Source organism: Orcinus orca, chromosome 2 (assembly GCF_937001465.1).
Source record: "Orcinus orca chromosome 2, mOrcOrc1.1, whole genome shotgun sequence".
NCBI classification, from domain to species: Eukaryota; Metazoa; Chordata; class Mammalia; order Artiodactyla; family Delphinidae; genus Orcinus; species Orcinus orca.
Window position 1 is genome coordinate 183,539,010 of NC_064560.1, and position 26,045 is coordinate 183,565,054.

The window sequence follows — 26,045 nt, forward strand, 5'->3', positions numbered from 1 at the left end:
TAAAACCTTTAAAAATACCTCAGTAAAAAAATATTTTTAGTGAAAAAGACAGGTACTTCACTGGTGTCTCACTGGTTAAGAATCCACTTGCCAACACAGGGGACACGGGTTCAAGCCCTGGTCCAGGAAGATCCCACATGCCGCAGAGCAAGTAAGCCCATGCGCCACAACTTCTGAGCCCGCGCACCTAGAGCCCGTGCTCTGCAACAAGAGAAGCCACCGCAGTGAGAAGCCCAAGCACCTCAATGAAGAGTAGCCCCCGCTCACCACAACTAGAGAAAGCCCACGCGCAGCAGTGAAGACCTAACGCAGCCAAAAATAAATAAATAAATAAATTTATTTTTAAAAAAGACAGACTTGTGATTACAATTTGAAATTTTTTTAATTGAAAAATTAATTTAGGCTTCAGTTATGCTAATTCCATACATATTCTTGAAACACTTAAAAGAATTTAAGAATCACCATATTTACAAGTTAATCAGGTTTAAATTCCTTCAAAATAATTGTTAATATTTGGTAAGTTTAGAAATAAAATACAAAAAAAAAATTAAACATGACATAATTTCAGAAAACTGTTTTTTAAACTTTAGCTTTATTTATTCTCACATATTAATTTGAAAAACAAAGTAAGCCTCTGAAAATCATTTTCTCCATCCGAAAGTATTTGAGAATAATATAATAAAAAGTCACATTACTAAATCCCTGGAACTTGAAGTAATTGTGTCCATTCATTCACTCATTTATTTAACAAACATTCATTCAGCAGCATGCTAGGTATATAATGGTGAACAAATAGAACTGATCACACCCTGATGTCAGTTAGGTATTGGTTTGGAAAGTTAATAGTTATCATAAACTTGGCTTAAGTTTAAAATGAGCCTGTGTTCCTGATTTCTGGGGACAGCTTAAACAACTGGTAGGTCAAACATTTTTATCTTATATTAAACAGATTGGAACCCCAGGTCCTAATTTATGCCTATTGTTCTGGCATAGTTACTAATAGTTCCATTTTTACACTCAAACTTTGGATGGTAAAGCATGTGACTTTACCTTTTACCCATGTGACTTAATCCTCTAACTTAGCTAAGCCACAACAGCACACATATGTTTTATAAGCTAGGGTAGCCCTGTCCAATAGAGATAATGTGAACCACAAATGTAGTTTAAAATTTTCTAGTAGCCACATTCATAAGAGGAAAAAGAAGTTGGTAAATTGTAAGAGCATGTTTTGTTAAACTAAATATATCTAAAGTACTATATTTTAAACATGTGGCACTAACCTCATTTCAGGTACTCAGTATACACATGTGGCTAGTGGCTACCATATTGGAAAGCACAGATCTAAGTTTTTGCTTCCCCTGCTGTGGCTTAAACTTGTACATCAAAGCTTTACCACACAAAAGTACTTTTTGCAGTGAATAGAAACATAAATCTTCCCTTATCAGTTTCCTTCAACATATAGAAAACCTGCTCCACAAGGCTTTCTGTGACTGTAAGAGTTCAATGTGTTTCCACTTTGAGGCTCCCCACAAGACTACTGCACAAATCAGTTCCTAATGTAGTTTTGTTCTTTGTGAGGCAGGCTTCCATCCTATTCTACAGGAGATATAAATTGCTTGACATTCAAGGAGATGAGGTTTTGTTGGGCTGCTAAGCTATCCGATAGAGGTTCACAGACCAAGAGAGAAGGTTGGTCATGGATTTTCTCACTGTGTTGACTTCCTCACTGAATAATGGCTCACTGTAGGACACTTGAGAAATCAATCTATCATTGTAGTTATAGGAATGCCTAGGTATAAGTTGTATACCATTATGTGTAATTTTGTTTCTGTTCACAAGTCCATCTCTAGCCCCTGGGAATGTTGCTAAACAAAATGTTGCAGAATCATCCAACATATCAGGAACTACAGGCTCCAAAGTAGGTTCAGAAAGAAGGAATCAGGATAAACTAATTCAGTATCTCTCCTGATGTCCTGACCTGAAGGTATGAGACCCTGGGAAGAAGGAAGCACATTCCAGCACCTCTGTCTTATCTTCCCTCAAAAAACTTGTGAAGGACCATCTAATATTTGGGAGTGCAAAATGTGTATGCATGCAACACTTCAGTCCCATGATCTAAGTATCTGGGATTTAACCCCCAGGGGGTGCATTTCCACTTTTTACCTTGGAAGAGACAACACAACGTAGTATAGTCATTGCTCCCTAAATTATTCCACAGAAGAAAACTTAATGGCAGAAATGTATGAATACTGCTTAGAGGAAACCATATCACACCAAATGTATTTAAAGTCTCCTGGTGTATCCTAAAAATGTTGAGTAAATTTGCATTTTATTATATATGTGTTGGTTTTAACACACAAATAGTGTATTTCCTCAAAACGTTAGGGGAAAGTAAAGTTTTATGGACAAAATTTCCTCCAGGACAGAGAATAACTAGGTTCTTTGTGTGTCTGCTATTGCTCCTCTGTACCTTACCTCCTACAGACACACATGACTTTGTTTAACAAAGTCACTTTATTAATCCATAGTTTAACAAATGGTCATAGAGCTCTTATCTCATGCCAGGCCCTATGCCATTTGCTAGGAAAACAGTCTTTATAAGAAATATAGCTGGTGCCTTTCTTTGTAAAGTTTGCACACACATTTATCCATAGAACTGCTGGCTCAATATTTTCCACCAAAAAGATATATTATAAATGCCTACTGAATCAATGAGAAAAAATGGTGAAAAAAATACTAGTTAATGTATAGAAGGAGTGTAAATATCTGTCATTTTCACTACTCTTTCTGGAATGTCTTTTTAATATTGGAATAGAGAGGGAGGCGTTAAGCTCTCCCTCTATCGTTTGAAGTGGTGACTTCAATAGACGACTTCAGTGTTGGTGTCGTGATTCCCATAGAAGTGCATCCAAGGTAAATCCAGACCCTCCCAATTCAGGAGGAGCCAACAGTTGACCAGTATTCAGAGAGTAACTCTTATGTTTACTGAGAAGATCAACACTGAGCAGTAATAGCAAGAAGAGCCTTTTGGAGTGGCTTTTGTCTGTCCTTGGGGAGCTCAGAGGGCAAGCAGTCTAACACCAGAAAATAAGATGAAGGAGATAGAAGGAAATATTTAGGAAGATTGATGTGAAAAAATTCTGGGACTAGTACACTCCTTGATGTCTGTAGCTAAAAATGAGAAAGACTGTGCTATATGGATGGTCTTCACAATGGATTCCTCAGAAGTTCTGAAGCTGGGCCACTGCTCTATGACAAACATAAACATCTTTGCATATTCAGACTCTGAATAAGATTTCATTTGCAAAAAAAAAAAATATTTCTAGAGCTTAAAAAGTTGAAATCTGCCAGCATAAATGATTTATTTCTTTTCATCATATTTTGAAAGTCTACATTTCTAATGATGAAAAAGGAAGCAGAATCTTTTGACCAATCTTTTGTTGAATTCATAATTATATGAAAAAAAGCTATTTTTTCTTAATGTGCAATTAATGAGAGGAAATTATAGCTCCTCAGTAGTCTAGTTTAAATTGCTGTGTGAACTATTTCAAATGAATAAAAATACCTGCTAGCACAGCCTTAAGTGTTGAAAGCAGTTAGCTCAGTAAAAATAGGTATTCATTAGGCAAACATTTAGCTTGTCTATGTTTGAGTCCCTCCAGAATGAGGTGTGACTTTCTCCTTAAGTCAAACTTAATTATTTAATGGTGCAATTAAAAATAGTGGATGTTTTAGATTATGATTTATGAGGTATGAAGTTCCACTACTGTATAGCTGCCTATCTTGCAAGGCTTCTTTGTGTCCATAAAATGTGATAAGATTTTCTTGTAGTTTATCTAGCCAAATTTGTGGGAGAAAACTTGACTCAGCCTTCAGAAAATTTCAGAAGTCATATCTTTTGAATAGTGTTAATTTTTCATCTGTTTAGTCTGTCATTTTTATCTTTAGGCAGCGATAATCTCATATTTTAAAAAAATCTTAATTAAACTATGGAAACTAAATGAGCTATATCTTTCTGAGATGACAAGTTGAACGACAAATTTACTTAAAAGTTGAACTAAACACCAAACACTGATACAATTCAAAACATGTTTTACAAAGATATACTCTGATCTTTTATAAGATTTTTAAACACATGATAAAATATTGATTGACTTCTCATTATAAATATTGGAACTTATTCATTCACACAAAAGGGAAAACAAGCAAACATTTATCTGAGATACAACGGGCAGAAGGAGGAAGTATTGACACTCTTCTTCAGTCTTTGCTCGTCTTGCACTATTTCTAGCTGGTATTTTGAATTCTATCCTATGCTTCCTTAGTGAAATAGAGGTGACCATGTTGCGTGGGAGACATGGCTAGTTGAAATATTTCATTTCACCAGATTGAAGAACAACAACAACGTCTTCTTATAATTAATATGACTTGGATCCCCATCTCAGTGCAAGTTTTTCTTTTCCACCAAGAATACTTTTAAAATATAGCCAAAACAAAATAAAAACTACAATGAGGTCTCAACACACACTGGTCAGAACAGCCATAATCAAAAAGTCTACAAATAATAAATGCTGGAGAGGAAGTGGAGAAAAAGGAAACTCCTACACTGTTGGTGGGAATGTAAATTGGTGGAGAACAGTATGCAGGTTCTTTAAAAAAACAAAAATAGAGTTACCATAAGATCCAGCAATCCCACTCCTGGGCATAACTCTAATTTGAAAAGATGCATGCACCCTAATGTTCATAACAGCACTATTTACAATAGCCAAGACAGGAAGCAACCTAAATGTCCATCACAGATGAATGGATAAAGAAAGTGTGGTATATATACACAATGGACTATTTCTCAGCCATATGAAAGAATGACATAACGCCATTTGCAACAACATGGATGGACCTAGAGATTGTCATACTAAGTGTAGTAAGTCAGACAAAGACAGATATCATATGATATCACTTATTTGTGGAAGCTAAAAAAAATGATACAAATGAACTTATATACAAAACAGAAATAGACTCACAGACAGAGAAAACAAACTTATGGTTACCAAAGGGGAAAGATGGTGGGAGGGACAAATTAGGAGTTTGGGTTTAACAGATACACAATACTATGTTAAAAAAAAATAGATAACAGCAAGGGCCTACTGCATAGCACAGGGAACTATATTCAGTATCTTGGAAAAGAACCTGAACAAGAATGTCTGTATGAACATACATATACATACATATATGTAAAAAACTGAGTCACTTTGCTGTACACCTGAAGCATTGTCAATCAACTATACTTAATTTAAAAAAATCTAAAATGTAGCCAAAACAAATAGGGTTTGTATGTGCACGAAGCCCTTTGCCTGTATAAATTAAGCTAATCCTCGCAAAGCTATGAGGTGGATCATATTATTATACCATTTTACAAATGGTAAAATTGAAGCCTAGTATCATTGGCCAAGGATGTCACAGACAGTACCTGGGAAAGACAAAGATCCAGATTTTAACAACTACTCATCTTCCATGGTGAATATATTCTTTCTACTATGACAAATTGCCTATAAACAATAGCCTTGAAGATAGCTACCTATGTCTACACAGTTTCCTGTGCCAATTATAAAATGAAAAGACACATGGCTGATTTCCCATTATTTTCAAATGCTTTAGAGAGTCTTTAAAAAGATGGTGTTCAAGCATATTTTAAGTGAAAAAAGAATCAGTTATAAAAGAGTTTATAAAGTACAGATATAGTATTTAAATATATGCTGTAAATACATCTATAAAGACTTGATGTATAAAGATTTGATGAATTAATCATTTATGAATAGTTGATTACATGTTAGATGATGGTTAAAAATTGTAGAGTATAAATACACATTTTTAAAGTATGCTTAAATATATATATATATGAAGACTTGAAGTGTATACATGAAACATTAATAATTATTTATCAATGGTTAATTTTATTATGGATGACTTAAGTGTTCATCTTAAATATCTTTTCTATTCATAATGACCTCTAGCCTTATTTATTCTTCTCCCTGACTCCAGCGAGGTCCATAACAGCTCTCCTACCTGGGTAGCTAGAGCACAGGGTTCTATTAAGCATTCCTTGCTCTCCTGGAACATTGCACAGAGGCCGCTCCTAGGTGGACCCTGACTTCCTGTGCATGCTGGCCAGATTGCATCAGTCCTGCACTCCATGCCACTGAGATGGGTCATACCTGAAGCGACGGCACCAGTGGCTCCAAGTCCAACACAGTCCTGACAATACTTAGCTCCCATTTACAGCTCCTTTCTAAAATGTTTTGCTTATATTTCCTTCTTACAATCTTATCATTCCTGACATTACAGATAGTTCTTTACACATTTTTTTACCCAGCTTGAAGATGTTTGAAAACAGGGGCTGTGTTCAAATATCAAATAAGTCTCCCAAAGCATAATTTTCTTACATGTGTGCAACTCTAAAGATATTTCCTCACCTAAAATAAAAATCTATATCATAGCTACAAAGAAGTTAAAAATACATTAATGGTATTAATAGCTAATACCTCTTGGTTATTCACTTTATACTCAGTGCTGTTTTAAGGGCCAAAGACACATTCTCATTTAGTCCTTGCGACAGCTCAATGAGGTAGATCCTATGTATGATGACCAACCATCCAGGTTTGCATTTAGCACTGAAAGTCTCATGTCCTCAGGAGACCCATAAGTCTCAGGCAAATCAGGACAGTTTGTCACCCAAATATTAATCCCTTTTGTTGATGAGGAAGCTAGACTTAGAGATGTTAAGAAATCTTCCCCAGGTCACAAAACTGGTAAGTGGAAGAGGCAGGATTCATAACAGGCAGTTTGGCACCAGAGAGTATACTCTTAATTAGAGCATGTGTCATAATAGCATAACAAGACCAAAATCAGAAAGAAGAGGTGGAAATGATGACTTTGTTTTGGAGAAAGTAACTTTTTGAGTGAAAAATAGAGAAGTGCAACTATTATTTTTTCACTTTTTATATATCATGACTAATCCTTAGCTTGGTTAATTGTTTCCCCCAGTATCACACATACAATAGGGACAGAGTCAGGATTGGAGCCTAGTATATCTGACTCCTCCACCTGCGTACTTTACCAGCATCCACGGAAGAGGTGATTGGTGAAATAGAAAACCAATGGGGGTGAGACTGCTAGCCAACAACGATACTAATGAGACTATGCCACCCACCTGCCCAGAGGTAACTTATTCAGGGGTGGAGACACTTTCCAACCTGGGATTTTCAGTTCTCTGCCCTGAGGAGTTGGGATTTGATTAAAAGGACAGAGAGCCTAAAAGTGTTAGAACCATGTCATCTTAATAGCAGTTCTCTAGAAAGAAACCTCAGAAGCCCTGCTGCTGTGGATCCTGGAGACACTCCTTCCCTGGGGACAGGGCTGCTATCCAGTTCTCTCTTCCTATAAGCTACACCTGCATCTGCCTCAAAAATGCTCATGTTGCTAAATTAGTCAAGCTCATAATAAAAGGAAAAGTTACTAATACAAATGGCAAGGCAAAGGCTCTGATATGGTTGAACAGTTAACAACATAGAAGAATAAACTAAGAGTCAGGACATCAAACTGAAAAGAACTTCAAATTAGTTGTATTAGGATTCATCCTAATATGTGTGTGTATAAATATTTATTATCATAACTTTTATATATTATATAGATATAATTTATTATATATTTATGCACAATATAATTTATAATATTTATAATAATATCAGTTTATATTTATTTATAAACATTTATATTTATAGAAATATATTTATTTCTATATTTAAATATATTTATTTAAATATTATAAATAAATATAACACACTATATATAAAGAGATAATTTATGGTAAGGAATTGGCTCACATACTTATGGAGGCTGAGAAGCCCCAAGATCTTGCAGTCAGCAAGCTGGAGACCCAGCAGATTCAGTGGTATAGTTCCAGTCCAAGCTGTAGTCTGAAGGCAGTAGAAGACTGATGTTCCAGCTCAAGGACAGTCAGCAGAGAGAAGGAGTTCTGCTTAGCCAAATATCTGGACACCCCATTGCCCCATCAAGCTGTTGCATAATATTAACCATAACACTGATACTTGTTGGCCATCTTGCTAGAAATGCTTGAAAAGGGATCAGAGGCTCAAAGTTATTGATCTAAAGAAACCTAAAGCCCAACTTTAAGATTTTATGACTATATCTGGAGTGTTTGAGTTAAAGTTATTGTGATTGTTAGGGGGAAGAGAAGCTAATTAAGCTAATAGAAATTAAAGGGAAAGGGATGGACTTACCACTGGGACAATAAAAGAATAGCCTGGTGTCAAGTATGCATATTTAGAAGTTCCTGCAGAGAACACAGGGTCAGCTCTCACCTCTGTTTCTCTGTCCTAATTTTTCTGCATTTCTCCTTTATCACAGCTCTATTTTCTGCTGACACATCTTGTTTGTAGGAGCCAGTATGGCTGGTCTTGCCCAGTACCTACATGATAGTTCAGCCTCAACTTGATACCCACTATGTGTATCCTATTGCAGTAACCTCTTAACTGATCTTCTTGAGTTTGTCCTTTGCCCCATCTTCCATGTTCATACAGAAACCACAGATGACCTTGCCTACACATCCTCTTACTATTCCCCAGCTTAAAAATCTTTGAATAGATCCCCATTCGGTTTAGAAAAATATCCAAACTCTACTAGGGTAAAAATGTTGCACAACTGGCTCTTTCTCATGATTTAGGTTATGGTCCAAATGTCACCTCCTTATAAAACCTGCCCTGACCACGAAATCCAAAGTCGCTCCATCATATACTTTCTGACACATCACATTTTGTCTCTGTATTATGAATATATCCTAAGAACCTAAAATAGTACCTGTACATACGATTTTTAGAATAAATTCATGAATGAAATTCCCAACATAAATGTTGTGATTGATTGAATCCAGCTCAGGACCCTTGGTCAGATGTAAACCCAGCCAAATCATCTGTGGCCTTTCGGGCAGTGAATCATGCTCTTGAGCTTTCAAAGTTTTAGGGTAAAGTGTTATAGAGACAGGGTCCCTCTGTGTTAGAACACTTGCCATGGTGTGTACAATACAGCTTCTCTGTGGGATAATGAGATCTGGGAGATCACATGTATGCTGCTACTTCTCTACAAGTAAGATTTTCTCTATAAACCATATTTTCATTTGTACTTGTGGTGTAGTGGGTCATCAGTGGTGTCATTTTGTGTCACATTTAGCTTGGGGCATTGAAATAATATAATGAATGAAGTAGCAATTTATAGAGTTTACTACTAATAATGATTATGTGATGCCAGTCTTTAATGAAAAATTACTCATACATAGTGAGAAGGGATGTTCTTTTAATCCTTGTGAATATCTTCTACTTGGAGAAACAAGGGGTAGTATAGTACTGTGGTCAAGCCTATAGGCTCTGCAGCCACCATGACGTGGGTTCAAACTCCACTTCCACCACTTAAGAGCTGAGTCACTTTAAGGAAGTTTCCTGATCTCTCTGAGCCTCTTTTCATCATTTATAAAACTGTGACAATAATACAGTAGTTCCTATCTCAAATGATTGCTGTACCAAATACATAACTAGAAAGCACTTCAAACAGTGCCTGTATAAACAGTCAATAAATTATTATCTATAAGGGTTTAAGAGAGATAGCAATTCATCCCTTCAAGAGATAATTGCTGAATACCTACTGTGGGCTAGGCAGCGTAAGTTCTGAGGATACATCTGTGATTAAGAAATAGATCCATTGTTCTGAAAAACAATGAATTTAAATAAAAATTAATTGAAAAAACTTAAAGATATGAAAGGGAATGAAAGTTGAGGATCGACTAGATTTGGTAGAGGGTTGTTATCTAGGAAAGCAATGGTAATATTATATAACATAATATAATGTTTATAGAACACAGTTCTAGTGTTTCTCCTTCAGAGATTCAGTCAAAAAAATCACTAAAAAAATTAAAAGATTCCCAAAGACTCACAGTAATCGAAGACATGAAAGTCCCATTGTACAACATTAATCAGTGGATGTTATTTATTAAGTGTCCACTGTATACAAAGCCATTGTTTAGACATTTTGTTATTTAAGGCTAATCTCTAATCCTTGATGTCAGGAATGGTAGATATTATATTTGTCTGCTCAGCAATCCTTATTTCTTTTGAGTAATTTACCTTCTCCATTTCTTTTGCTCTGAAAAGTCACTCAAAGTCTAATCAGGAGACAGAAACCACCATACAATTATTTGAACAAGAGAAGTTTAAAATAAAGAATGATAAACTAGAGCAGGACATTGGAATAACAAGAGATCAGCAGTAAAAAGTAAAGAGAACTCTAGAGAATTAGGAATAGCATATATAAGAAGAAGCACTACCCCCAGGATAGTAGATTGAATAATCATGGCCACCCAAAGCCTTAGAATGTGACCTTATTTGGAAATAAGGTCTCTGTGGAGGCAATTAGTAAATTTAAAATAAGGTCATATGGATTAGGTTGGGCCCTAAATCCAATGACTGGTATCTTTTTAAGAAGGCCTTATGAAGATGTACACAGAGAAGAGTGCACCATGGGAAGATGGAAGCAGAGATACAAAGGATGCAGTCACAAGCCAAGGAGCACCTAGGATTGGTGGCAACCATTAAAAGCTAAGAAAGAGGCATGGGATGGTTTCTTTCTCAAAGTCTCCAGAAAGGATCAATCATGCCAATACCTTGATTGTATACTTCTGAACTCCCAAACTTTGAAAGAATGCATTTCTGTTTTGTTTAGGCATCAAGTTTGTGGTAATACACTATGGAAGCATTAAAAATCTAATTCACCTGGAACTGAGATCGAATGACCAAAGAAGAGCCCCTTCCCCACCCCCAGGGCTGAGATCCAGACCTTGTCGGGGAGGTCACACCTGTGGATCACTGGATGGCAGCAAAGTCACTGTCATGCTTCACTGGTAGAATTCACTGCAAATCTGCCTTCTGGGATATTGGAGAAAGGGAAAGCCAAGCATAGATGGTATCTTGCCAGAAGCATTCTACTATAAAACTTTCCAAGAAGGTTTCTGGGGAAAGCTGCCAGACACTGAGAGCTGCTGACCACTGTGCATTGGAGGAACCAGGTGCCAGGGAAGTTATCTGCACGGCAGGAGCTGGGCATTGGAGAAGCTGCATGTGCCACAGATCTGGGTGCTGGCAAAGCCGGGCATGGCAGGAACCTGCTGGGCTAGCATGGAAGCACCTGAAAGGACAGCCCCTTTGTTGCAGGAAGGGGAGCTCCTTCCAGGGCCGAGGAGTGGGCTCTTGTCTAATGCTCGGAAATGAATTGTCCGAGGAGACACATGTGCTGACAAAGCAAGAGACTTTACGAGGAAGGGACACTGGGGTGGAGAGCAGCAGGGTAAGGGAACCCAGGAGAACTGCTCTGCCATGTGTCTCACAGCCTCAGGTTTTATGGTAATGGGGTCAGTTTCCAGATTGTCTCTGGCCCATCATTCTGACTCAGGGTCCTTCCTGGTGGTGCGCGCATCACTCAGCCAAGATGCATTCCAGTGACAAGGATTCTGGGAGGTTGGTAGGACATATGGACTGGTGTTTCCTCTCTCCTTTTGACCTTTCCCAAATGCTTCTGGTTGGTGGTAGCTTGTTAGTTCCATGTTCCTTACCAGGACCTCCTGTTGTAAGATAACTCCTGCAAGGGGTTACTATCGTGTCTGGTCAGGGTGGGTGGTTATGGTCAATGGTTCCCCTAACACCTTGCTCCTGCAGTGTTTCTTCCATGCTCTCTATTGACAAAGCTTAACATTGTGCCAGCTGGCAAAGGGAATATATTTAAAAGCCCCAACTCTATTTTCAAAGAGTGGGTAATGAGTGTAATGGGATTGGAATAAATTGATAACTGGCCTGGCTGTCAATCTTGTATTTTTGGCACATCCCTTCCTGAGCCACAGGAGCGAGCAGTTGGGCTTTGGAGAACCATGGACAGCACTGAAGTACCATCACTGAGAGAGAGAAATTCCTTTTTCTCTTTGTAGTGCTAAATCTAAGGAACGTGAACCTAGGGTTGTTATATGCCACCTTACATGATATATGGAGAGAGTCTACCTGCAAAAATAACAGCACAATCACAAACAGACTCTGCAGAAAAACACAGAGATTATGCTCTAATGAAACCACAGTGGCCCCTGGGTCCAACCTTACCTAAAGCTTGTTCACTCCCCAAATTCCTACACAGTCCCATTTTTCCATTGTTTGAGTTGAGTTTCTGACACTTCAGCCAAAATTATCCTAACAACCACATGGCTATCTATAGCTGTTAGCTAAGCAGCTGTAGGGCAGGCCTGGGGTTACACTAAAGTGTGCTTTGTTTTGCAGAAACTAACCATTAAAAGGTAGAAAGCTCCAAACATCATGGTCCAGAAAGGTTACATTGCTTTCTAGTCAACAAGATATACAGTGTGAACAACCAAGAACCTACTTGCTTGCAGTTTTGGGCAACTTAGAGTACCTTTGCCTCATTACAATGACCTTGCCTACCCTTTCATGAATATGCATGTTGCCGCACCCCCAGGTTGAGAACTTCCTTGGTTCAGCCCTTTGGGGAGACAGTGCTTTGAGAGCTATCTCCCTGTCTCCTTACTTGTCACAAGTAATAAATGCCTCTGCTTTAATCAAAAATCACATGGTGTGTTCATTGGCTATACACCTCAAGTGATGGACCCATCCAATTTAGTAGCACAGCTAGGAAGAGTTTCCTTGTCCCACTCTCCAGATTGCTATGTTTGCAGTATGTTCTTTGGAATCAAGTGAGTTAGGCTTAAATTCTGCTCCCTCCATTTATTAGCTGTTCCCTTAAGTGATCTCAATTTTATCTCTAAAAATGGATTAAACTCTCTCATGGCATTGGAGAAAAAAAGAATATTCAAATAATGCCACTTGATTCTCTCAGTTCAATTTCTTCACTACTGCATTGAAAATATCAACCTACATGGAAACAGTATTAAACCATACTTCTCCACGTTTAAAGGGTCAAAAAATACATGTGTAGGAGATTTACTTAATACTGATCCAAAGATGGACTAAAAAAGATCCTTCTGTACTGTTTTTTTATGCAGTTCCTTCAATCCAACCAGACACACTTTTCACACTATGTTGAAAGCTCTGGCAATAAATATTCTCCCTTCTTTAAGGTCTCAAAAATTTGGAGAAGGCTCTGCCCACCTGATTTTCTTAATCTTCACTATGTTTTGAGCTATAGTAAGTTAGGAATTGAAAGCTATGATAGTAAGACTTGTATTCATATATGTCCTTTGTTCTGAGGAGTTTATTGACTCTTCAGAGGTCAAAAAATCCTGGAGAAACCTTTTGACCCTTCGCCCCATTCTTGTCCACAGCAGACCACATGGTTTCCTCTCATGATACAGCAAATGTTTTCTTTTTCTCTCAACCTCCTCCATTGCATGCTTTAATGTTATTACCACATGGTTTTAAAAAATGGCCAAGTCTTTCTCTCTGCACAAATCCAGACAGTTCTTGGAGTTTAGGCCAACTCAGTTGTTTTTTTTTTAATTTCCTTCAGTGAATTTGGACATTGGGGACAATTAAAACCTGACCCAACCATGTCTTAAAGTGTAAAAATCCTATTGCCTTTTATGTAATCAGCCAATCTAATTATAAACTCTATAAAGTTGCTTTTTTCCCACTCTTAAGAAACCCCTTAAAGGAAGGGCTTGATTTTTAAGTGTTTTGATGGTTTTCCTTTACAATTTCCTTACTGTGTTTAAGATTGAAAAACTTTGACAGGTACCTGATAGTGTTTGCATTTGCAGCTCTCTAGTAGTACCAACAAGCCTCTGGCTTTAAAGATAAGCAAAAGTACTTACTGTATTCTTGAGTAGTGATAAGAAAAGAAAAACAATAAAGACTCAAGCAACTCAGAATTTTTTCCTGTCTAATTGCTAGAAGTATCTTATGAGGTTTACAGGAACTATACAAGGTGGAACAGGTACAGTGTCAGAGAGTTGTTAAAGAATAAATATATATATATATATTTGAAATGACATAATGAAAATAACTTCCAAATAATTAAGGTCCAGATAAAGACAAAATACACCTACCCATCTTAAACCTAGATATATCACCCAAAGTAATGTTTATACATTTGCTTGCACGATTTTCTCTAAATTCCATTTTATAGTATTGAATTTACAACTAAGTTATATAAATGTGGTCTTTCTTTTTGTTCTTTTTAAGTCTATTCTTATAATTTTTATTAAACTTAAAAGGTTTTCTTAGTAACTACCAACTAAGGTATGTTAGTTGAAGATGGCAGCATCAATAATTTCATAAGGAAGATGGTAGGGTTGAATTTTCAGCTGTCCTTAGCACTTATGTTTTTGGATTTCTTATCTAATTTTAATTTCTAGGCTATCATAAACTGTACTTACCCAGTGGAGTTTTTCTTTTTAACCTCGTGATCAGGTCACATTCTCTAGACATTATCCCTAAAACAAAAGCAACAGATGCCATTTCTTAAGATGTCAATGGATGATGAAACTGATAACATTAACTTTAAAAAAATAAATAACAGTAGTATATTTATCATATTAATAATGATACCAAATTTTACTCTGATTCCTAGAACAGAACTTCAATCAATGATCAAATATAAAGTTGTATATACAAAGTACTCCTATACAAATCACTCAAAAGTTCCATTTTGTTCCCCACCCACCAATATTTTCAGAACATACCTTCTCTACATCATTAAGTTAATCCTTCGATAAGGTATTTTTGAATGGCAATACCACTTTTGGACGCTATTCATACATATATCTATTCAACAATCTTTTTTGTTGTTCTTCTTTTAGCAGAACAATATGGCAAGCATTAAGGAATATGTAAATATCAATGAAAAACACATTTTGGCTTCAAAAACCTTACAGTCTATCAAGGACTAATAAATGCATATAATTAACTCTGATACAAGGAGTTAATTTATAAATGCTACATACAAAGTAAAAAGAGAGTTTACTTGTTGGGAAGAGTCATGTAATTCTAATTGGAAGAGGCAATGTGGACAAGATTACAAGATTTAGTCATGTATATTTGAAGGTAAGACATTCCAGGCAGAGGAAGTCACAGAATTTAAATTAGGTGGGTAGGCAATGGTTATATGGTTCTAGATAAGATTAGATCACCCACTAGTTTGAAAATTCTAGGAGAGCAGATTGTTTATCAGTGTATCTTTGGTGCCTAGCCATATGGCACGTTATCAATCATTCATTTAATGAAAGAAGGTAGGGCAAATGAGTAATAAGATTGGAAAGACAGACTGAGCCAGATTGTAAACGCCCTGAATGCTAACCTAGAGAGTGTGAATTTTATTTATATGTAGTAGAGTTGTCTATGGAAATTTTATTAGCAGGGGGGATATCGCAGCAAGCACTTTAAGTTGGGAAGATTCATAGGAGAACAATGTGTAAGATACAAAGATGTGGGGAGAAGAGAAAAGTGTTAGCCACCAACGTACAAATTTTTATATGATGGAGGAGAAAGTTACTTAAAAACCTCTGGGAGACTGAGATAATCAATAGGTTGTTTTTACATATAAAAGTGATAAAGAGTCAGAGCATGCTTTGTTGTCCCTGTAGGGATACCAGAATTGAAAAGCAGACACTGGGTAAAATGAGCATAAGAGACATTTGTTATGTGCTTTCCATTGTGTTTTAGTTGTACTACCTCAGCTAATCTTCACAACAACTCTATGGGCTAGATATTAGTATAATCTTCACTATTGAGGGAGGGACATAATACTGTCTGAAAACTGCCCAAATCACACAGCTAGTAAGGGGTGTAAGCCCTGGTGTAGGGACTCCCCTGGATGACAATTACTGTAAGAGTATCTCCCCAATTCTCCCCATCACTATTCATCTCCTCAATCTAGGTTGATTTATATAAACCCTCTGGGTTTTACTTTCTTCATCTGAAAATGACAGAATTAAATTAGGTCACCTCTTATCTCCTATTCTGCTCAAATACTCTAACATTTATTAGCTGATTCTAAGGCTTAGGTGACTAATTGTGATTGTTAAAAATACTTTCCTGTGACTCTTCATTCAGTACCAGTTTATGCAGCCTGGGCCAGCCTATTGTAGCATTAATTGCCCTGAAAATGTCTGGATTCCCTCATTTCTGGATTTGTGTAGAGAGAAAGTTAAAAAAGCAAACTACAACAAAAAACCTTAGGAAAAGGAATGGAAAGAAGAGAAGTGGAAGAAAAGAATATAAAAGAAAGAAAGAAAGAGAGGACAAAGAGATGAAGAGGAAGGAAGGAAGAAAGGAGAGGGGAGCCCTAGAGAAATTTAACATCTGAATAATCTCAGCATCCCTGACATATTCCTATCCACCATAGGTAAATGCCTTCTGACGTTGGACAAAATTAAGCCATATGCCTGTGATGAACTCACATTGCCCTGCACGTGGCATGCAATCATCACCACACTATTGTCACCACCATTATTACTACCCTTAGCATCATCATTATCACTATTGTTGCCTCTTTTGCTCTTTGAGGTCTCTTCAGATAACATTTCCTACTTATTTTTTCCCTTCGTCCTCTGTCTCAGTGTCTTCTATTTCTCTTTTTTCTTAAACCTAATGTAGTTTTTCTGTATTCATACCAGTTGAACGGAGGCATTTAGGGGATAGTACGCTGATTTAAATCTGATTTTGCTTCATTTTAAAGATTATTTGTTCTATAATCTTTAAGCCAGACTTTGTCTTACCCTCAAGCCCTAGTTTTATAACACAAAGATTTCTGCTTTTGCATGGGGAAATTATTTCTATAATGTGAAAATAGAAGTTAATACCTCCTAAAATTTCTCTTTTCCTTGACTTCCTGATGTCAATTTTTAAAGCTAGGTTTTACTAAACTGAAGACCTGGCATCTCAGAAATCTTCACTGATTTTGGAAGAGGACTGAAATGGATGATGGGATATACCATTTAGATCACCCTTTAGGACTGGGTCATTTATTCTCCAGGCTGCTGACGACACACCAGTTGAATCCATCCTCCTTCCCTGGGAATTGTCTCAATCCAAGGGGAGCTCTTTCTTGGAATCAGCTACCTTCCTATGACTGAGGATTTTCTTTGTGGGAATACAAGCACCCAGACCCCTTGTCTCAATTCCAGACAACTCTGAAGGATCACCTCAAAGCTCCTTCTGTCCTATCCTGCTCCCTTGTCTTCCTTCCACAGGTCCTGGTCCTAAGAGCAGTCTCTGATAAACCTTCCACACATGAATTTCTGGCTCTGAGTCTGTTTCCTGGTCAACATGACCAGCAAAGATTGAGGATTTGGAAGGACCTCTAAAGCTTCTGTTTTTCATTTGGTGTTGAGAATGAAACCACAGAGATTCAAAAGTAAAAGGAAAAAAAAAATGGTTGTCTGGCTGAGAAGTACCACTAGCTTTTGAAAAGAAAGGCCTCATGAGGTTATGCAATTTTATAGGATAAGTGTGATTCCTTGTTCCAAATGAGGTCTTGAAACTTACTGGATCATCTGAAGCAACTTTGAAAAACAAACAAGTTTAGTGTCTGCTCATCATTAATCCAACATTCCATAAAACCAGTATTGAATACATTAGTTATAAGAGTAGAGTTTAGGAATGATAGGATGGGAGCAAACACTCCCAGACTGGACTGATTCATCTTGTTTGTGAAACTCAAATAGGAGAGCCTCAAATTACATCCAAAGATAACCTGAACTTTGATGATTTTCACCAGGAAGTTTCAATTAATTTCACAAAGGGTTGTTTCCTTGAAAGTACAAAATGTAAATGCATTGACTGCAAAGAAGTTTGTAGCCATTGGACCACTGTGAATGACAGACAGTCTGTTTCAAGTTGGAATTTAAAGGTGACTTCAAAGTATTAATCCTAGCATTTTGCCTTGCAAATTAGACCAATAGAAATTTGGTTCCTTTGACTTTGCTGGAACTACATAGACATATGAGCTTTATAAAAGTAAAAGATTTCTGTATTCAGACGCAAAGAAGATGAAGTACCTATCTTTCAACATCCTTACTCATTGCCATATGCTCTTTTCTCTTTTCAGGAGTCCTATCTTGCCATCTCTAGGCTTTCTAGATGTCTAATTTTAAGAGAACTTTCTAAGATCTTCCTTCAAGGTAAAGACTCCTGTAAGAATTTTTAGAACTCACTAAGAAGTATAACCATTAATATTTCAAAATTCACAAAGATAGAAACAGAATATGTTTATTTAAAAATTAAAAGATCAATATATTTACCATATAAAATAATAAATCCACTTAGAATTCTTCAAAAGGCAGCAGACACAAGAGACTGTTCTCTAAAACTATTCCTTTGCAACTCAGGAATGGAGAAAATTTTATTCACAACTGATGTTCTACCTTAATCACTTCAGACATGTAGATAATATCTCAGTATGTGCACCTACACAAAATAACCGAAGAATTTTGAAAACATATCTGCATGTATACATAGCAATCAGATAAGACTGGGGTGAATCATGTGTATAGTGCTCTTGTCTCTAAGCTCATTTTATAATTTTAAAACATATGAAATGTTAACATCAAATTACTGTTTTGTTTTGGTTTTTTTTCTTGCAAAGTAACTCTGACATTGCTGTCCCTCCCTTTTCCCTCATCCTAGACTAATTATTTTAAGATCTGACCTTTGTCAAAGAAAACAGGCAAATGTGGGTGAGGCTATGTGGAAAGGGATTTTATATAAAACAGACATTCTATTTTTAGGGAAAGGAACCACAGCATCTTTGAAGTGGCCTTGCAAAGGTAAAATTCTTCAAGCGGTGAAACAAGGGAGGTTAGAGAGTGAATAACTGTAGAAAATAGACAAGAGTTAAAGACATTTACTGAAACAAGATGAGGCTGAGTTCGACCACAGAAATAACTAAGAGAAAGAAGCCCCACAAACTACAGGTGTTGAGCAGCCTCATGACCCATGGTCTGCTTAAGGGCATCCTCTCATCAACCTGGGAGTCCTTTGCTATGCTCCACACAAGGATTACAGCTGATAAGTTATGACAAGTACCCAGTGGAAACCCGGTCAGCCAAGAAGGGCATCACCCCTTTTGGCATAGGCATTCACATTATTTTGGCATTTATTATTATCATTTAAATGTAATCTCACCTTAGAAGGAAAAAAAAATCCTCCTATTTGCTGCCAACTTAAGCCCGACAAAGTAATTGAAACAACTTAGTAAGGCTTCTAAATGAGAGACCCCAGATAGAAGAGCTGAGCTGGCAGCATTGCAGAACGGAAACATCACATGCCTCCCTTGGTGACATAACCTCATTAAACTGTGGGTAGACACACATGCATGTGCACATACACACACACACAGAGGAAAGAATAAGAAGACAACAATAAATTCCAATCCAAAGAGGAAGATCCAGTTCATATCTATTTTTTTAGACACTGCTCAACATGTAGAACAGAGTCACAATATCACATCTCAAACCATAGCTATTTACCTTTCTTGCCAAGAGCAATCTGGCAAGTCAGGCAGAAATGGAGAAAAACAAAATACTGATCACTGATAAAACCTGTTAACTTTAACCTCTAGCTAAAGTACATTCTAGGAATTTTCCCTTTATCCATTAAAAAAAAATAGTTGTCTGCCGGTGTCCATGAGGGATTAGTTCCAGGACTCCCACACATACCAAACTGCAAACATGCCCAAGTCCCTTATATAAAGTGAAATAGTATTTGCATATAACTTATGCACATCCTCCATATACTTTCAATCGTCTCTAGATTACTTATAATACCTAATATAATGTAAATGCTATGTAAATAGTTGTAAATAAAATTCAAGTGTTATGCAAATAGTGGCCTGAATGCAGCAAATTCAAGTTTTCCTTTTTGGAATTTTCTGAAATTTTTTTTCCCGCATTTTTTCCATCCATTGTTGGTGGAATCTGTTGATGCCAAACCCATGGATATGGAGGTCCAACTATAATAAAAATGCCCTATTTCCTATTTCCTTTATCCTGACCAAGTAAAATGATAGAGGCATGTAAATATCAGAGTGACCAGGTATAGGTCTGCCAGGCAAGGAGCAGAACACGCCGGGTCTTGTATATAGCGTCTGTTGAAGGGTGGGGGCCCCCTAAACCTGTGTTCTCACCGACCAGGGAACTTATTGCTCCACACCAGCTCTCTAGACTGAACAAAGGGAAGGATGGATGCTCTTGTCACCTGCAGAAAAGTTATCTGAAACCACTTGAGCAACTCTTTCTTTTATCTTGCAGGTGGAGCATGGAGGTCATTTTTAATATCCTTGAAGTGCTCTTCCATTGTTAAGATGCCATTTCTTTATCTCTCAGAGTTTGAAGGCTTATTAAGGAGTTCTGTGGTTTTATAATCACAGGGTAACAGCTTTACACATGTAGCTTTTCCTCTTTCTTGTGTAAGTTTTCCAAATTAGATTTTCTTGTCTTGCCCTTCCTGTTCAAAGGTGTATTTAAGTAGTCCCGTGGAAAATGAAATGTGTCGAAAGATCAAATGACAAATATGTATTGGATGCCTACCATGTGTAATGTAGCAGGTATAGCACAACAGAAATTCTAGGATTGGTCAGAAGGATAAAGAAACTAAAGGTTGGTGTATTAGCCAGCTAGGGCTGCCCTAAAACAATACCAGAGACTAGGTGGCTTAAGTAACAGAAATTTATTTTCTCATAGTTCTTGGACTGTAAGTCCAAGATTAAGGCACCAACAGTGTTGGTTGCTGGTGAGACCTTTCTTTCTGGTTTGTAGATGGCTGTCTTCTACCTGTGTCCTCACATGGTTTTTTCTCTGTGCACATGTAGAGATGTAGGGAGAGAGAGGGCTGTCTGGTGTCTCTTCCTTTTCTTATAAGGACACTGTTCCTATGGGATTAGTGTCCTATCTTTATGACTCATTTAACCTTAATTACCCAATATAGTCACATTGGGGATTAGGGCTTAAACACATGAACAGAGGGGCACAATGTCTTCAGGAGTTTAAGACAGTGTGTATTTCATTTCCTTTAAAATTTAAAGGCCCTGCTATAGGTCAATTGTGCCTCCCTCTCAAAAGATGTTGAAATCCTAACCCGCAGTACTTAAGAATATGAACTTACATAAAAATAGGGCCATGGTATATGTCATTAGTTAAAATGAGGTCACTAGTTAAGACGACCCATAGGGTGGACCTTTACTCCAACATGACTTGTGCCCTCATAAGAAGAAGAGAAGAGACACACAGAGAGACACAGGAGAGGAGAAATCCTACAGATTTCAGAGGGAGCATGGTCCTGTCCACATCTCGATTTCAGACTTCCGGCCTCCAGAACCATGAGGTAGGAAATTTCTGTTGCTTTCAGCCCCTGCAGTATATGGTATTTTGTTGTGGCAGCCCTGAGAAATTAAGACAGGTTCCATGACTCAAATTTTGTTCTTTTCTCTCTACAGTCACTCCCTTGATAACATAGCCAGTCTCATCATTTAAATACCAACTATGTTTCAATGGCTCTCAAATGTGTATCTTCTGGGCAGAGCTCTCTTCTGAAATCCAAATGCCTACTCAGCATTGGCCGTTGCATGTACAGCAAACAGCTCAAATATTAGATGAGCATAATTAACTCCTCGTCTCCCTCCTTAAAACCGCTCTTCTGGGGCTCTAATTCAAGTCATCCAAACAAATTGTATTGGCTGTCCCATCAAATGTCTCTGGATCCTGCTCATTTCTCTCCATGTTCACAGCTAGCATCACAGCTAGCACCCGGCCCAAGGCACTGCCATCCACTGTGTGGGAAGCCCAACAGCCTCGGAACTGGTATTCCTGATTCCGATCGCGACTTCAACAATGTATTCCCATCATTATATCCAGACTGACCTTCTAAAAAGTAAGTCAGTTCACACAGCTGGTCTTCTCAGTATCCACCATAGCCTCACCATCCCACTGATGGTAAAAGCTAAATGCCTTTCAAGGGCTCTTCGAGCCCTTTGCCTGCACCGTCCTCTCCCTTAATCTCTCAGAATTCCCCTACTAGTTGCCCCGTTGCTCACTTAGTTTTACCCACACTGACCTCTTTGCTGTTCTTCTAACACAGCAGGCACAGCCGTCTCCCCCTGGCTTTTCTCGTTATATGAGACCCACTGTCCCCTCAGCTTCTTAAAGTCTTTGCTCAAAAATCTCTTTTCAAATGAAGCTTACCCTGACTGAGCTAAATCACGTGCCCTGATTCTTCCCTCTCCACCCTTAAACTCCAAATCCTCCTTGCCTTGCTCGATTCTTTTACCCAAATCACTATGCTTCTTATTCTATTTACTGATTTATTTTTGGTCTATCTTTCCCACTAGAATATACTCTCAGAGGGTGGGGATTTTTTTATTTCATAAACATTTTATTTCGGGCTTCCCTGGTGGCGTGGTGGTTGGGAGCCCGCCTGCCGATGCAGGGGACGCGGGTTCGTGCCCTGGTCCGGGAGGATCCTGCATGCTGTGGAGCGACTGGGCCCGTGAGCCATGGCCGCTGGGCCTGCACGTCCGGAGCCTGTGCTCTGCAGAGGGAGAGGCCCCAGCAGTGAGGCCTGCGTACCACAAAAAAAAAACAAACCAAACCAAACCAAACAAACAAAAATAATAAATACACATTTTATTTCATTCATATGTATGCATTAACACGTATGTACTGGGTCATAAAATAAAATATATTTCACAGCTCTCAGCACTGTCCTAGAAGAAAAGATACTTGGCCATTCAGTCCCTTGAGAAAAGATTCTTTCTTTCTTTCTTTCTTTCTTTCTTTCTTTCTTTCTTTCTTTCTTTCTCTTTCTTTCTTTCTTTTATTTTACTTTCTTATATTTTATTTTTTAATTTTTATTGGAGCATAGTTGACTTACAATGCTCTGTTAGTTTCAGGTGTACAGCAAAAAAGGGTATGGATTTTTGTCTCTTCTCTAACTTGATGCATCATGGGAGCCTAGGACAGTGTCCAGTGCATGTTCAGTGCTTGATAGATGAACAATCACAGCCACTCCTCACATTCCCTCCTGGTACACAAACTCGCTCAGTGCTAGTCTCTTGCCATAATACATCCTCTGATTTTTTTAAATAAAATTTTCCCCACAAGTTCATATGTCAAAATTAATTCTATCCTCTAGCTATAAACAAACAAATAAATAAATAAATTTATCTGAACATTTACATCATAGAGTAGTAAATAACTTGTTGTTTGAAATGAAAAAGCTGAGTGCCAGAGAGCCCAGTGTTAGTCCAAGGGCATGATCAGGAACCGAAGCCATGTTTCCCATTTCCCATGCAGTTTCCACTCACAAATGTTGGATATCTCACAAATAGGCAAATCTGCTAGAATATGGGGCCTGTTTGTAAAAATATTTGCATCCCGTCCTCTGAACTGGATCTGTCCCTGTGGGACCTTTTCTGTGTTTCTCATTTAACTGGAGGTAGGCCTGGCAACATGACTGGCTGTGGGCAATGTAATGTGAGCACAGGTTTTAAGGGTTGTGTGTGTTTCCGCCATCTTTCATTTTTTCTCTTCTATAGGAATGCCAACATGCAAGTACTGCTCCTTCCTCTGGATGCCAACATGAAGATGTGGAGCAGAGCCCACAGTGGGCCTTGAGCAATATGAAAAGGGGGTGAAACAGAAGTCTTCGTTGTGGTCAGCGAAAACTGACTAATAACTGCGTAACATCTCCTCCCACTAAATCCATTTTTGGAGGGCTTGCTGTATGCCAGAAGCTTGGCAAACATTACTTTCTTGATTTCACAGCTGTTGGAAGGGGGTATGATAATCTTTTTTCTCTCAGGAAACTGAAGTACAGGGAGGTTAAGTTATCTAAAGCTACACAGCCAGAAAGTGGCAGAGCCAAAATGTAAACAAAAAGCTAACTGATTCTTAAACACAAGCTCTTAGTCTTTTCCATTAACATTTGAAGTTGATTAAAAAAGTAATAATAATAATCACCCTAAAGTTAAAGCTAGTATAGGTACAGGAAGAGATTGAACAGATAGTGGCTAAAGCCCAGATATCAGCATGAGGCATCTTTGCTGTCCCCTGCTCAGATTTTCCAGAGAAATACATACAGTCCCTGTGAGAGGGTTTTGACTATTCACATAGGCCCAGGTGGCGATCCCAGCATGGGTGGCCAGGGCCTCAGTTTTGTTTGTTTTACAATATGTTAGAACATTGCCAGCTAACATTTTTAAACTTCTTTTTTCCTTTTCAGCCAAAGCAATTCCAAATGTTTGAAATGCTAAATTGTGGGAAGAACTAAGAGTAACCAGCAGTACAGATTTTTTTCTTTTATGAAAAATAAACATTTTGAAGAAAAGCAAGATTCATCTCCTTACTCCAGTGGGGAAGAGAGGAAGGCAAACCATCGCTCATCCCAGACACCATGGGAGGGAAAAGAGGTTTTTGTTTTTTTTTAATTTTTCAAGATGTCTTTAGACATTGGAGAGATAAAATTATAAATGATGCTTAACTTATAATGGAAAGTAACCCGAGTCTATATTAGCTAGGAACCCCTTTAGTTGCAATAACAGGAAGTCAGTCCAATTCTTCTTTCCTATCTCTATCTATGCCCTTTACCATATAACCCTGTAGTGTGTCCTGTTTCTGTGGATGGGATCCCCATTGGCCTATGGGGCTTGCTTTGGCCAACAGAATGAGGAAGTGCCAGCATGCCAGCTCACAGCATAAACCTCAGGGAGTCTTCCTTATTCCATTTGTCCTCTTGACTGCTTCTCTTCTCATGAGAAAAACATGCTTAGGCTAGCCCACTGACCCCAGGAGGAGGCCAAGAAATAGGAGGAAACACCAGATACACTCAGCCAAGCGCAGCCTAGATTAGCTCACCCCTGGCTAACCTGCACCCTCCCAAGGTAAATCGATGCTGATTGCTGTCTGTTCCAGAGACATTGTAGTTGTGTACTGTATAACAGTAGCTGATTGATATACCAACTCGAGGTAGCTTTGGTGGAAAAGGATGTTTACTGAAAGGATAGCAAAGGAGTTCATAGAATCTGAAGAAGGGTGATTAAATTGGACCTAGGAAAGTATCAAGGCCATAACCTGAACCTGAGTAGTAAAGTTAGTGGACTTTCTCTGTAGGGTTCTGCCGTGTGTCTCTGTCTCTTGGTCATTTACAAGTTCGCAGAAGAGCCCATCTGATTGGCCCAACTTGGCTTCCTTGACCTCCTCTTACCTAACAGCGTGGCCTTTTGGCTGTGCCACTCCTCTTGACAAGCAGTTCCAAGATGCTAGTGACTGGGATGATACCTGAAAAGGGGTCTAACACGACTGATTTAAAGAGAAGAAAAAATGTAATTTTACCCAGTTTGGCCCGAAGCCTAATTCTTCATGGTTTTTCCCTGGTGCAGTGTGTAATTCAGTGCCCTGCCTAAAGGAAAGTGTTATGAAATACTCCTCAGGATGCTTCAAGTCAAGGATGCCCAGGAAGAGACTAGACTAGCTCCTACCTCAGAGTTTACTTTTCTTTTTATTAGCCACTCTTCTCTAGATTCTCAGTGCTCACAAACACACAGAATTTCACAGCTAGAGCCATGTTTTAGCTCTTTCTGCCTCGAGTTCTATTCCAGCAGCTGGGCATGAATTCCTTGAGCATAAGACTCTGGTGAGGATCTGTTCACACCCATTTCATAGCCAGTCTACCAAAATTTACCTCATCTATTAGTCTCCTAAGGCTGCCATAATGGATTGCCACAGACTGGGTGGCTTTAAACACAGAAATGTATTCTCTCACACTTCTGGAGGATAGAAATCAAAGTATCACAGGGCTGTGCTTTCTCTGAAGTCTCCAGGGGAGAATCAGTTCCAAGCATCCCGCCCCCCTTTATGTTTTTTCTGTCTGTGCCATTCCTTTATCAGGGGATCGAACCCATGACCCTTGCAGTAGAAGCACAAAGTCCTAACCAGTGGACCTCTAGGGAATTCCCCATGCCTCCCTTTTAAGTTCTGG